This window comes from Mixophyes fleayi, chromosome 8 (assembly GCF_038048845.1).
Source record: "Mixophyes fleayi isolate aMixFle1 chromosome 8, aMixFle1.hap1, whole genome shotgun sequence".
In the NCBI taxonomy this organism is placed as follows: domain Eukaryota; kingdom Metazoa; phylum Chordata; class Amphibia; order Anura; family Limnodynastidae; genus Mixophyes; species Mixophyes fleayi.
In genome coordinates this window covers 46,693,526-46,707,994 of record NC_134409.1, presented here as the reverse complement: position 1 = coordinate 46,707,994, position 14,469 = coordinate 46,693,526, and positions in this window count along the sequence as shown.

Genomic DNA, 14,469 nt, shown 5'->3' with positions numbered 1-14,469 from the left:
ACAAAGTGGGCAAAGTTACCATATCTTATAATTTTGAATAAGTGCGGTTTTCAAGGGTTAAAGAGCATTGGGCCACTAATTTGACAGTGGGAATCAACACAGGGTGGTCAGTTACTTATAAAGCACCTGTCTTTTGCCTGGCCCCACACTGTTTTGGGCATAAAATCAGGTGGCAAAGTGGGCACAGATAGCATTTTTATTATTTTGAATAAGTAGCTGCAGTGCTTAAAACGTGATCATCCCACATAAGTAAAAAATATATAGGAATCTTTCCACTGGAAACGCGAAGAAAACACTCCCAGTTGTACATATCTATGCTTAAAACGTGATCATCCTACGTAAATAAAAAGGATATAGCCATCTTCCCACTGGAAACACATAGAAAACACTCCACAGTGGACTTATCTATGCTTAAAATGTGATCATCCTACTTAAATATGAAAGCTTTTTTTTTTATACAATTAACAAATAATATATCACTACAGCATAATATCACACACTAAGGATTGTTATAAATACAGATTAGCTGTATTATTTTATTATAATATGCCTGGTCCACACACAACAAACTCCCCACAAATAAATATATATATATATATATATATATATATATATATATATATATATAAAATATATAGGATAATGTACTTCACAGAGTTTTTAATTTATTCTGATTTATAGTTAAAAGCTGTATGTTTCTTGTAGTGTGCAGAATTCTGACACCCAGTGTTGTGGGGGTGAACTGCAGGTAATCATCCTGATCATCCCTTTCTGTGATCATCCTTTTAGTACATCCCCGTATATGGATGTGTTCTAAGTTACAGTTAGTTGCGGAGATAGGGATGGTAAACATAGCATATATGACAGTAATGGGTAGCAGGTAGCCCCCTAGCTATCACTTGCAGCTTCCTGCTTTGTCAGATTTGTTTGTTATACAGTAGCAAGTGTCATTTCTTTAAAATGCCTCCTGATATGTTTTAACAGATAGGCGTCTTCGTGATTAAATTAATTGTTTTAAATTATTACTGAGCCGAAGGGTAATGTGCGACCCTTTTGAAAGTTAGAGGGCCACCCGTTACTTGGGTATGTTGTTGATACGTTTTTTGATGTTTATTGGTGTTAGTAGAAACTCCCAAGAGGGAGATTCAATTCTGAGTGAAGTGCCTCGTTCTTGTGTTATCCACTCTGAATGCCAGGGAAGCAATTAAATTCCTGGACCCAGCTGTAATGCCGGTGGGTCCGCTGGCATTTCCCTTGGAATGTCGACATTATTGTTGTCAACAGTCACAATGTCAACATTTTAAACATGTCGACAGAAGGCATCTGCCGACAGTCTGTCTGTTGTCATTTTGGTGACTGCAGTCTGACTGTCTAAATATTTACTGTTTCCAACCCACTGAAATAGGTAGTGTTGTGTTTGCAGTTCCTTTCTTATGCGTCTGTATTGGTTGAAGGGTATGCTGTTGAGCTATGTGTTTTTGTGTCAGCTGCTCTTAAGCTGTCTCTAGGCTTATGGAATGTTTGGAATGGATGTTTGAGTTCTCATTGAATAGTATTAGATCCTTTCCCAGACAATTTTGCTCTACCAGTTTATACCACTACACACACGATCATTTTATTACTCATATTTATTCCTAGCTTATAGATAACTGTGGCCCCAGCACCTGACCACATAGCTGTGCACATTTTATTAGGGTGTACACCCAGGGAAACACAGAGAGGCATTCTTTGCGCTGCAGCTTGCCACTGGAAGGGCGTGTTTAGCACCGCCTAGGGTATCTAGAAGTGCCCCCACAGTTCCTATTATGCCACACAGTAGTGCCTCCAGTTCCTATTATGCAACACAGTAGTGCTCCCAATTCTTATTATGCCACACAGTAGTGTCCCACCAATTCATATTATGTGCGCAAACACACATTACCACTGAACACATATCAATGCAAACATACACCAATTAGCCACAACATTAAAACCACTGACAAGTGAAGTGATTTCCCACCCATCATCATCATCATCACCATTTATTTATATAGCGCCACTGATTCCGCAGCGCTGTACAGAGAACTCCCTCACATCAGTCCCTGCCCCATTGGAGCTTACAGTCTAAATTCCCTAACATACACAAACAGACAGACTGAGAGAGAGAGAGAGACTAGGGTCAATTTAGATAGCAGCCAATTAACCTGCCAGCATGTTTTTGGAGTCATCATTATTTATTTATATAGTGCCACTGATTCCGCAGCGCTGTACAGAGAACTCATTCACATCAGTCCCTGCCCCATTAGAGCTTACAGTCTAAATTCCCTAACATATACAAACACACACAGACAGAGAGACAGCAAAAGACTAGGGTCAAATTGATAGCAGCCAATTAACCTATTAGTATGTTTTTGCCTGCTTGTTTGGCTGATTCTGGATGTGTGTGGTCTTGTGCATCTTTGCGTTGCTTTACGTCGCAGCGGTTGCTGGCATCTGCAGACTTTGTTTTGGTGGAGGGCTGCTCGGTCGGCCGTCGTGTCTGTGAGGCCCTTCTGTCCGGTTGCTTCGGTGCATCGGCGCGGATCATCTGCGCTTTGCCGGTCGTCGGTGGCTGTGAGTGGCGGCTGCGTGCAACTATGGTGAGTGCTCTTTTTCTGTACACAGCTGAACTCTATGGTTGGAGGTAGTGTCTTGTTCCATCTGCTCTGTACTTGCAGGTTCTGCAACGGGACTCTGTTGGCAAGTGTGCACGTCTGAACTTTCTTCTAGATGACAACATATTGTTTGATGCTATTGGATATTTGTATATCTTTTATTAGTTATACTTTTGTTTTCATTTCTATATATGTTCTTTTGTACTGTTGTGATACGTTTTTGTATTGAGTTTTTGTGCGTCTGTGTTTTGGAGTGTTGGATGCAATTGTATATTCTACACATGGGAGTGCGACTTTTTTTTTTATCTCATTACATTTGTTGTGGTGGCTTTTGGCGCAGACACCTATTTCTCATTGTTTTTTCCTTCTTAATTGGGCATTCCCACTGCCCTTTGTGACTGCAGCTTGTGGTTATTTATTTATTTATTCCAATCAGTAGCGCCATTAGGGTATGAGCTTGGAGTATTAACTTTGCGGATGCACGAACAGGTGTACCCGCATCTATACCCCTTCTCGTATATATTTTCTACATTTGAATGCTGGAGAATACTCCTGCATATTAATATTCAGGTGTATTCCTATATGCCTATACATTTGTTGTGGGGGATGGGGGCACTCTACGGGCATCCAGAACCCTCAGTCAGGCCCTGAACACAGCTGGTAACAATGTAGTCATGATCCTTTACCATGATCCTATCACCTGCTATATGTCACATCTCAATATATACTGTATACAGCACATTTACTGTATAATCTAAACACACAGCTAAATACAATTTCAAAAACTTGAGGACAACCAATGTTTTAGTTTTGTTTTTTTATTGGTAAAATATAGTAATATATATAATATAATAATAAAATATAATTTTGGTGTACTCTGCATTATAAAACTGCCCTGTGGCTCTCAGAAACTTGACCTATAAGTGGAAGCCTATGGACTCACAAAGAGTCGTCCTTCAGCACTCAGGAGAGGAAAAACCCCTGTGGAGGAAACCTCTGGGGAACCATGGCTGCGAGGACCGCCCTTCCCTCTGGGCATTAAGAGGCTATGCAGAGTTAAATGGCCAAAATATACTTTGTTAAAATATATAAATATAATATAAATGTAAAAAATAAATATAATATAAATAAAATAAAAAAATAATTTAATAAAAAAAAATATATATATAATATAATAAAAAATATATTTAAAATATATAAATGTAAAAAATAAATGTAATATAAAATAATAAATATAATATAAAATAAAAAAATAATATAATAAGAAATATACTTTCTAAAAATATATAAATAAAATGTAAATATAAAAAATAAATATAATATAAATAAAATAAAATAAAAAAATATAATATAATAAAAAATATATTTTCTAACAATATAATGCTGAGCATTTCTTTATCAGTTTTTCCAGTCTGCTGTCTCCTTCTTCTCATCTTGAAATGGGGCCACCAAGCTCTTCCGATGTCTCCTCGACAAGTATATCTCCATAATAATATTGTCTGTTTTCCCATTTTTCTGTGAAAATGCCAGCCATTTCCTTAGGTGGTTGTCCCAGGTAATAGTAACCCTGGGCAGGGAGACAGCAATTTATACCCTGGCAGGTATGACATTATAATGCAGAACATCGATGACATCACAAAGACACTAGTGTGCCCTGCCCTGCCCCGCCCACTGGGTGTGTCCTGCCCCGCCCACTGGGTGTGTCCTGCCCCGCCCACTGGGTGTGTCATGCCCCGCCCACTTGGTGTGTCCTGCCCCCACCACTGGGTGTGTCCGCCCCCCCCTACTGGGTGTGTCCTGCCCCCCCTACTGGGTGTGTCCTGCCCCCCCCCCCTACTGGGTGTGTCCTGCCCCCCCCCCACTGGGTGTGTCCCATGGAACCAGATTGTATTTGTGTATCGGTGGCAAAGTAATCACTTGCACATTCCCAAAGGGAAAGAATTTTAATATGAAAACAAAAATGTTTTAAACATTAATTAAAATAAATAATGCACATTTTGAGAGTGGTTGGCTTGGAGTCTGTCCCTCCTGCCATTGGGGGGGGGTGGCAAACTTCGGTGCCTTTGTCTTCATGGAACTTGTTAGATCCATCGTTTTAGTGCATTGGAGCCAGATGGTTTAGGTGAAATGCACAGATTTGGATTGTGGCTGTTTGTGCAGTGTGGTGGCTAGTCTCCTGTAGATAGGGTCATTGGATGTGTTGTATTTGATCCCTGATGTTTATGGGGGTTAGGTATCTAGTTGGGGACCTGGGATTTGTTTTGTTTTTTTCTGGGGCTTGGGCCCAGGACTGTTGATTTTTCTGGGATGGTGCTTTATCTGCTCAGCCACTTTATCGGACCTTTGTGTGAGGTTGGTGGAGTGGTTGTGGAGGACGTGTATCTTGTGTGTAGTGCTTAACTGTCTTGTGTGTTGCTTACTCTTGAATGTGTTTATTTGTTTGTTTCTGTGGGGGATCCATTGGTCCTGTTTACAGACTGTTGTATTGTTGTAATTTTTTGGAGTCTCATACTCTGGTTGTTTGGTGCGATGTGGGTGTTCTATTATACATATGATGTTTTGATTGTTTGATCAGCTTCCGATTGGTTTCAATTTGGGTGGATCATTCTCTGGTTCACCAGACCAGACGTCCCTTCTGGTGGGGGTGCTCTATGGCACGGAGGCGCGTTGGGGTTTCTCAGCACATACGGTTTGTACTTGCAGAATATTGAGGTGTCTGTGATTGCACCCAATTTGTGGAAATCCCTCCCTCCCACAATAAGACTTTCCTCTAGTCTTCAAACTTTCAAGCGTTCACTGAAAACCCACCTCTTCAGACAAGGTTATGATATTCCTCAACCACCATCTTAATTTCCCTAGATTACCCTTTTACCATCCTCTACACTGCTAACGCAAGACAACAACCCTCTGACCAACATTGCAACATTGCGTTCTAGCTGGTCCATTGTGCAATATGATGTAGCACATGCCCTTGTGTTTCTAACTCCCATTGTCCTATAGATTGTAAGCAGGGATAAGCTTGCAAGCAGGGATCTCTTACCTCTCTGTCTGTATGTATTACCCAGTATTGTCTTATCAGTGTTTGTTCCCAATTGTAAAGCGCTATGGAATTTGCTGGCGCTATATAAATAAATGTTGATGATGATGAGGATTGCCTGTGTTTCGAACTGCCTTCCTTGCTGTCGTCGTGCCACCTCTGGTGACCCTGGTCGAGGATTGCTTGTGGGCTGGGTGCTGGGTGCTCTGCGGACAGGGATGCAGCTCTTGGCGATCAAGGTCAGGGGTTGCTTGTGAGCCCGGATGCCAGTGGGGTTTTTCATCATCATCATCATCACCACCATTTATTTATATAGCGCCACAAATTCCGCAGCGCTGTACAGAGAACTCATTCACATCAGTCCCTGCCCCATTGGAGCTTACAGTCTAAATTCCCTAACGTACACACACACAGACACAGAGAGAGAGAGAAAGAGAGACTAGGGTCAATTTGTTAGCAGCCAATTAACCTACTAGTATGTTTTTGGTGTGTGATTCAGTTTCAATTAACAAAGGTGCTGTGAAACTTTTCTTTGGCAAGGAATACAATGTGTTTGCTCATTGAAAAGCAGACACCAATATGCAGTTTATTTTGCAGATCTATTTCCCAGAGCAACAGAAATGATTAAAGTGATACTGAAGTCATATTTCTAATTATTAAGACACCAATAAACGTGTTACTCTACCACTATCTGTATAAAGTGGTATAACGTGTGCAAAACTGAAGTAGAGCAATTTGTCTTCTTGGTTATAAAGCAAATTGCTGTATTATGTTTTAGCTTAATCTGTAAAGAATGCTATCTTGTTATTTGCCATGTACTGAATTTTGCACCTTTATAATAATAACTACAACAGTTATGAATATTGCTAAATGTTAAGTACAATGGTATAAACCAAAAGTCGAGATGTTATTATTATTTTCTTTTATTTATGAGACGCCACAAAGAGTCCACAACGCCATACATAGATCATAAGATAAAAGTACATGGTAAAAATACATGGCATACAGGGTAGTACTAAAACAAGTGCAGTAAAAGTGTCATAAGTGTAAACAAAGTGCAATAAGTATAAACAAAGTACAATTGGCATAAGCAAGTACCAGTTTGGCATGGAAAGGTGCACAGGGAAACGTGGTAAAAGTGAATTCATATGTACAGATAGAAAAGGAGAGAAGGCAGGTGGAGAGTGAATAAGGGATTGAGCCTGTGCCATGTGCCCAGTAGAGTGGGCACCACTTATAGGATCAGGGCAAAGATAGAGAAGCAGAGGCAATGGAGCAGAGGAAAGATAGGCGCAGGAGTCAAGTGACAAAATGGGGAGACGTGTTGAAGGAATGAAGGCAAAGGTAAAGAGGCCCTGCTCAAGGCAGCTTACAATCTAAAGGTGAGGGGAGACTGGCAGGAGACACAAAGTGACAAGATGGGGTGAGGGACGAGAACACTGGGGGGAGAGAAGCACAGGATTAAGTAGGAGGGGCAAGGTATAGAAAGGTAAGTAAAGAAAGATAGAGAAGAGGACTGTAGGAGGGGAGGCTTAGGTGGAGGAAGGGTAGGCTAACTTGAACAGATGGGTTTTAAGGGAGCATTTGAAGTTTTGCAGGCTAGCGGAAAGCCTGATAGATGGAGGAGATCATTCCAGAGAAGGGGGGCAGCACAGGAGAAGTCTTGAATGTAGGAATGAGAGGTGGTGACCAGATGGGAGGTGAGACAGCGGTCATTGGAAAACCATAGAGGGCAAGAAGGAGTATGAGTGGAGATGAGGTTGGAGAGATATGGAGCAGCGGAGTTAGAGAGAGCTTTATTTGTGAGGGTGAGATGTTTGCATTTAGCTGTCTATGCAAAAATTATTTCCGGCGACTTGCGGAAATCGGCGTTTCATACATTTACCCCCGGGAGTCTGTTCAAAGGCATTCCATGTGGGCACAGATGTATGATAATATATTAAGTGTCAAATTTAAGAACTTATAATGAATAACAACCTCTTGACCCTTCTAGTGTGTCCATGCATCAAGCATTAAAATTGTTCCATGAATTTTTCAAACATATGTTTTAACCCATATATTACTTCTACTTATTCTACCATAAAATTATTATTTTCTAGTATCTGTAACCATTATTTTTTCACATTGTGACTCCTTCATGTATTCTGAAAACCACCCATATGTGAACCAAAATGCACTTAGAAAAGCTCTTACATTGGTGACTGCACGATTTATATGTAGCACTGTGTATCATGGGGATCCCATAAACTTTGACTTCTGGGCCTGGTCAAGGTTTACTATATTCCTTGGAAGTCGGTAGGGTCATAGGAACTGGCATTCAACAATAGTGTGTCCACACCGCACCGGCTGGGTGTCAAAACAAAAAATCAGTATTATTATTTTTTACAAAAATTGTTAGCATATCTGTCAATTCTTTATTACAATCTCTCACATCTCAAACTCTGATTTCTATCTTCGAAGGCTCTTCACATCCATGTGCCCATTTATGCCTGCACTTACCATGTGAGGACCTGTCACAGATGTCCTTGAGCCAGTTGGGACAGTGACCTCCTCCTTATACGTCATTAATGTCTGTCAATGTACATGAATTTATTTCCCTATATTGTAATGTATATATCTCCCTGTACTATAAATAATATTGTAAAGTGATTGTATATTTATTGGCGCTATATACATAAACATAAATTATGTAATCAGTGAAACTCCATGTATGAAAAATTGTGACTCTGTTCTAGTAATGCCATCTGGTAAAATCCAACCAGGAATTATTTGTCATGGATATTACAATGAGTCCTGGTTGATAATGATGCTTGTCCCAACATGAAAGAACTTGAGGTCAAGAATAGTGACTGTTTGTTCCTATTAAGTACATTTAAGTCCATTTGAACTTTCATTTAGTGCCTGAGTTTGCAAAGGATCTTTTTCTCTCTTGTCCCCTGAGTATGTTTGTTTGGATTACAGGACTGGATGTTAATTTCAGTGCGTGAAATATGCTTCCTCATTTCCTATATGATATTTATATTATTCATTATATATTCTATAATATTCTGAATTAGTCTCAGAATTACTTATTTTTATGTCAATTACTTTAATTTGAAAATAATTCTTAAATAGCTGTTAAAGAATTCAATCTGCTATCATTATTTTTTTACACATGGATAACAAGCTTTACATGTACCCATTTTACAGCCAGATGCAATCCCATTCTCGGCAATCTCACACGTTACAGCCTTTCAAAGTGTCAAATGTGTTGCTCAGTCATTTTAGCTGACCTGCACTAATGAGGAACCCTGCTGCTGAGCTAGGACCTTTAAATACACAGCATTACTGGGTTCTGAGAATTCAGTTTCTCAGACACTCGTAAACACAAAGATACACGAAGTACAAATATATAAAGGTTGGCTGTATGGCCCTGATTGGATTGTACACTATATAGCTCTATTCCGAAGGTTTAAGTGTGAGAGAACAAATAGGCAGTGCATCTATCTCCTGGAGTCCATCAGATTAGTTCAGTCTCTTCTTTTTCCAGGGCTATGTGGGTAACATGTAGAAAAGTTTATTGCAAATGTAGGTTTGAAACCAGGTAGACAGTATGAAATCACATGTAAATCAATACAGTGCTCAGTTGTCATAAATGGGTGCTAGACCATTTCTTGACTACTTTTATATTTATACCTTCAGCACATACTTTGTAGTTACAATGAAGCTTGACAGTGTTTCTTATATGTTGCCCAAAAGCTGACACTCCATACCTTGGGGATAATCACTCTCTCTCTCTCTCTCTCTCTCTCTTGTCCTCTACACTGTCCTCTATAACAACTGTTCTGATACCCCTGAATCAGGTTACCACTGTGATTGGGTTTCCCTTTATCTCTAGACCAGGATATCATCATCATTATCATCATCATTTATTTATATAGCGCCACTAATTACGCAGCGCTGTACAGAGAACTCATTCACATCAGTCCATGCCCCATTGGAGCTTACAGTCTAAATTCCCTAGGATAGACACACACTCACACACACACAGACAGACAGACAGACAGACAGAGAGGGAGACAGACAGACAAAGGGAGAGACTAGGGTTAATTTTGATAGCAGCCAATTAACCTACTAGTATGTTTTTGGAGTTACACAGACTATAGGTACCTGTGGTCTATTGTTATGCTCAGGATTCCTGGCTTCACAGTCTAGTCACTCAATGAGTTGACTGAACAGTTTTGGGCTTGGACATCGCTCCAAAGTGCACTCAATGGGGCTCATGTACAATTCAGTGCAATTTGCGGGCAGGTGCGGGCTGGCAAGTGACGCGCCCACCTGTGCGCTGAGGGGAGCGCGTCACATGACATGTGATGTGGCCCCCGGTAATAATTAATAGTTATAGTTCAGCCGGGGGTGGGGTGGAGCTCAGCGGGCGGCCCTAACAATGGATAAACTGAGCGGCCCGGGGGAACGATGCCCCCCTGCCCCCCAGGCCAGCCCGCCCCTGTTTGCGGGCTGAACATACACGTAAATTGCGGACTTCAAATATTATGCTCTTAAGTGGTTCTGTTAAGTTTCACATATCTTAAGATACGTGCAAACTAACATAATGTCATCGAATGAGGCTGCATCAAGATACATTTAAAGTGCATCATGGTGTAGCCGCATACATGATGCACCATCCATTATCAACTCGCAATTTAATGTATATTATAGAGAAAAAAGAAAATAAATGTGCCCACTCCTCCCAAAAGTGAGCCAAGCACAGTGGTCATATCCTGGGCTGGTTACCACTGATGTGGGGACAAACAGCGTGGGGTCACACCCGCACACTATAAGCAACACCCAGCACCAGTATATGACAGGCTGGTAAAGCTAGAATAGGGAACCTCACCGAGTGCGGTCCCCCTGTCAGGATGGAACGCAGGCTGATCAGCACCAGGCTGAATTCCCTAGGGGAATTGGAAGCACAAAATAATGTAGCCCATCTACCCTATGAAAAACCAGCCCTGGGGCTCATCTCAACACCTCAAGATGGTGGGTGTTGGGGCACTTATTGTAATGTGTAAAAAATTGTACAGTATTTTAATCTTTGGCACCAGCCAACATTGGTAGCCATAAATTGCTTGGGTATATTGTTGTTCTTTATTATACTCGTAAATCCTATGGGACTTTTTTCTTTCCTCTTCTTTTCCATCTTCTTTTCTGCTGTGGTAATCCAATAGTTAAAAAATAAAAAAGCCCTTATAGACAACGAGAATTGCTCTTTGCAGAACTACAGCATAAATGACAGGCTGAGGGCCTGTCAGCAAGTAACCAATCTAGTGCGATTTTGCTCTGATTGTTTAGAGCATGAGAAAGCCGCTCTGATTGTCTATATGTGTATAAACCTCAGGTGGGGTATTAGAGAACTTTAAAGCATCATTGAGGTTCATTTATCCATTTTCCTTTATCATTGGGAGAGATGCCTATAGGATTATGTGGTTCTAACCAGACTGATTTCTACTTTAACTGTGCCTCCTCCATTGTGACACCACTATTCATCCTGTGCACGTAGCCAAGTAAAATTACTAATTACTCATAATCATTTATATTTTATTTATTTATTTTGTACCTGCTCCTTTTTCCTACTAACTGAAATGATTCATGGGTTTTAAGGGGGTGAAGGGCTTATTGCAGAGCAGCCTGGGGCAACACTACAATCAAGTCTGAGTACTGTTGCTCATATTACAGCAGTGATGGGCAAACCAATTTACTTTAGGGGCCACATTCTTGAAATTAAGGGTAATGTGCAGCCCGTCTAGAGGTTGGAAGACCGTACATTACCCTTAACTTCAAGAATAAAACAAAGCCCAAAAACACCATCAGCATCCCTACCTCACTCATCCCAAGACACACCAACATGCTCAATTGCTCCAAAATTCTACCCCTTGCCACTCAGACCTGCCATCTGCTCCAAAATCGCCTCATAGGCCCTCAGACCCCCACTTGGCTCAAAATCTCATCAGAATCTCCCCCACAAGTCTTGCATGCCCCTCATACCTCCCCACATGCCTATCACATGCCAGTTAGTCCTACCCACATGCCACATAGACCTTCCCGCATGGCCCTCACATGTCATTCAGATTTCCCTACATGCCCTTCATATGCCACTCAGACTTCCCCACATGCCCCTTATGTCACTCAGACATCCACATGCTCCTCACAAACTAGTCAGATTTCCCCACATGCTCCTCATACCTCCCCACATACCGCTCACACCTTCCTGCACATCCAGAGCCCACAGAGGAAGGATGGAGAGGACGTGATGCAGAATACACTGGCTGGGTACCCACAACTTTATTACAGGCGTGACCATGCTGTTTATTTGCCATTGTTGCTTACTGCTGGACATAACTGCTCCAATGGGCCTACTGCAAAGTGTGGGTATATTCTTATGCATTACTACTAATACTACTACTGTGCATATTGCTGAGCATTACTATTACTCTCCATTGCTGCTACTGCTGGATATCTTATTGGCCAGTACTGCTACTGCCAAGTCTGTATTTGTGAAAAGACCACATACACTTGGGTCCAAGGCAGCAGGGGCAACACTCTGCTCAATTTGCTTATCATTCCTTTTTTTTGTATATATTAATAAGTTACTCTTTGCCTAGTATTCACATTAAATTACACTCAGATTGTTCTGAATTATTTTCCATTTACATAATTTGTAAGATAGGATGCTGCCGTGGTTTGCACCATAGGGAACTACATTGATGGAAGTGTATGGGATAGCACTGATAGAATTGCCTAAAATGTCAGAAAATGTAACTCCATGGTTTAGTACTACTTGGTAATGAGAATCACTACTAAGCTCTGTGTGCCAGAATCATTTTTTTTTCTATATATTTTTTTAATTCTTTATTTTGAATGGTCAAGCAATAAAAGGCATGCAAAATACAAAGTATGAAAGTAACAGTGTGTACATAAAAGGACATTCAACATTTTAATGAAATCCAGATAAGACGTCCACAGAAACCTTGAAACATCAATTGACAATTTTTTCGTTATTTTTTGCTTTTCTTTAAGTATAACAGACAATAATACAAAAATAGGGTGGGGGTGAAGGGGAATAAGAAGGGGGAGGGGAGGGAAGACCACAAAGGTTAAAGCAAGAGTGTAGTCAGAAAGAAGATAATGTGTAAATGTCAAGAGGTAAAAGGGTGGTAGAGCAGGTGCAGGATCCTACCCGCTGCACATGGGCCACTACGAGGGTCAGAGCGATAGTAGATTTTATAGGATGTTTCTTTTAGTCTAGTCAATAGGGAACTTGCTTTTTCAGCGTCCAGAAAGAGGATTATAGTGGGAGATCTCCTGGTGTTTGCAATGTGGATAATATCAATGTCTCTTCTGGTGTTATCCCTCGTCTGGCGCCTCGGGATAAACTCCACCTGATCGTAGTGGGTCACCGAGGGAAGAAATATATTTAGACGATTTGCCAGAATTTTAGCGAATATCTTTAAGTCTAGGTTGAGGAGGGATATGGGTCTGTAGCTGGTGCAATGAAGTGGGTCCTTTCCATCTTTGTGGATCACTACAATTCTTGCTTTGAAGATTTCAGGTGGGAAAGAAACTTCTTAAAGGGTGCCATTATACAGGGAGTGCAGGTGGGGGGCAAGCTTGACATTTTTTATAATAGGCTAATGTAAATCTGTTCAGGCCTAGGGATTTACCATTTGTTTGAGATTTAATAGTAAGTTAAATTTCATCTAATGAGATTTCTTCATTGAGGTATTGGAGGGCCTGAGGGGATAGCTTAGGGAGTTTAGATTGAGCAAGGAAGTCTGAGATCAGCATGGCATTGGACTGCTGTGAGGAAGAGACAGGGGGAGATGGGAGATTGTAAAGGGCGGAATAGTATTACTGGAAAACATCTCTGATAGCAACAGGGTCGCGGAGGAGTTGGTTATTAGAATCACAAATCAATATAATATTTTGGTGGGTTCTGGCTGATCTAAGCCGTGCAGCGAGAATTTTGTCTGCCTTGTCCCCCCTTTCATAAAACTATTGTCGGAGCCATTTAAGGCGTTTGGAGACCTGCTTGGAGAGAAGGAAATCAAGTTGGGCTTTGGTCTCGCGGAGGACTAGCAAAATGGAAGGATCTGGAGTAGCCTTGTGTTTGGCTTCCAGAGATTGTAGTTTAAAAGATAATTCATTAGTCATGGTAAGAGTTTATTTTTTCTTCCTGCAGGCAATGCTAAGCAAGTGTCCCCTCAGGACCGCCTTGTGTGTCCTCCATAGAGTGGTTCTAGAAATATCTGGGTGGTCGTTGAGCTCGAAAAACTCTTTGAGGCAAGCCCCAAGCTGGGAGAGTATATCCACATTATGGAGCATAGTGTCATTGAGACGCCACATCATGGGGCGGGGGCGGTCTGAGAGGCCACAGAGGTCTATAAAAATGGGAGCGCGATCAGACCAAATCATCGGGTGAATTTGAACCGCCTGGAGGTTTAATGCAAAATTATGGCTGAGCAGGATCATGTCAATGCGTGAGTATGAATGATGAGGTGGGGAGTAATATGTTGACGGTTCCTTCACTCACCAGGAGTGGTAGAGAAGCTGGGATTTCATGAGGCTGAGGAGCGAGTTAGAGGATAATGGGTCAGAAGCGGTACGGGGTGCGGCCACAGGGGAGAAACGGTCTAAGGAGTGATTCAAGACAGTATTGAAGTTTCCCGTTACGATAAGGTCCCCCTGGCGAAGACGGGACAATAAGACATCTAGTTTAGAAAAAAAACAATTCTGATATTGGTTGGGAGCATAAACATTAAT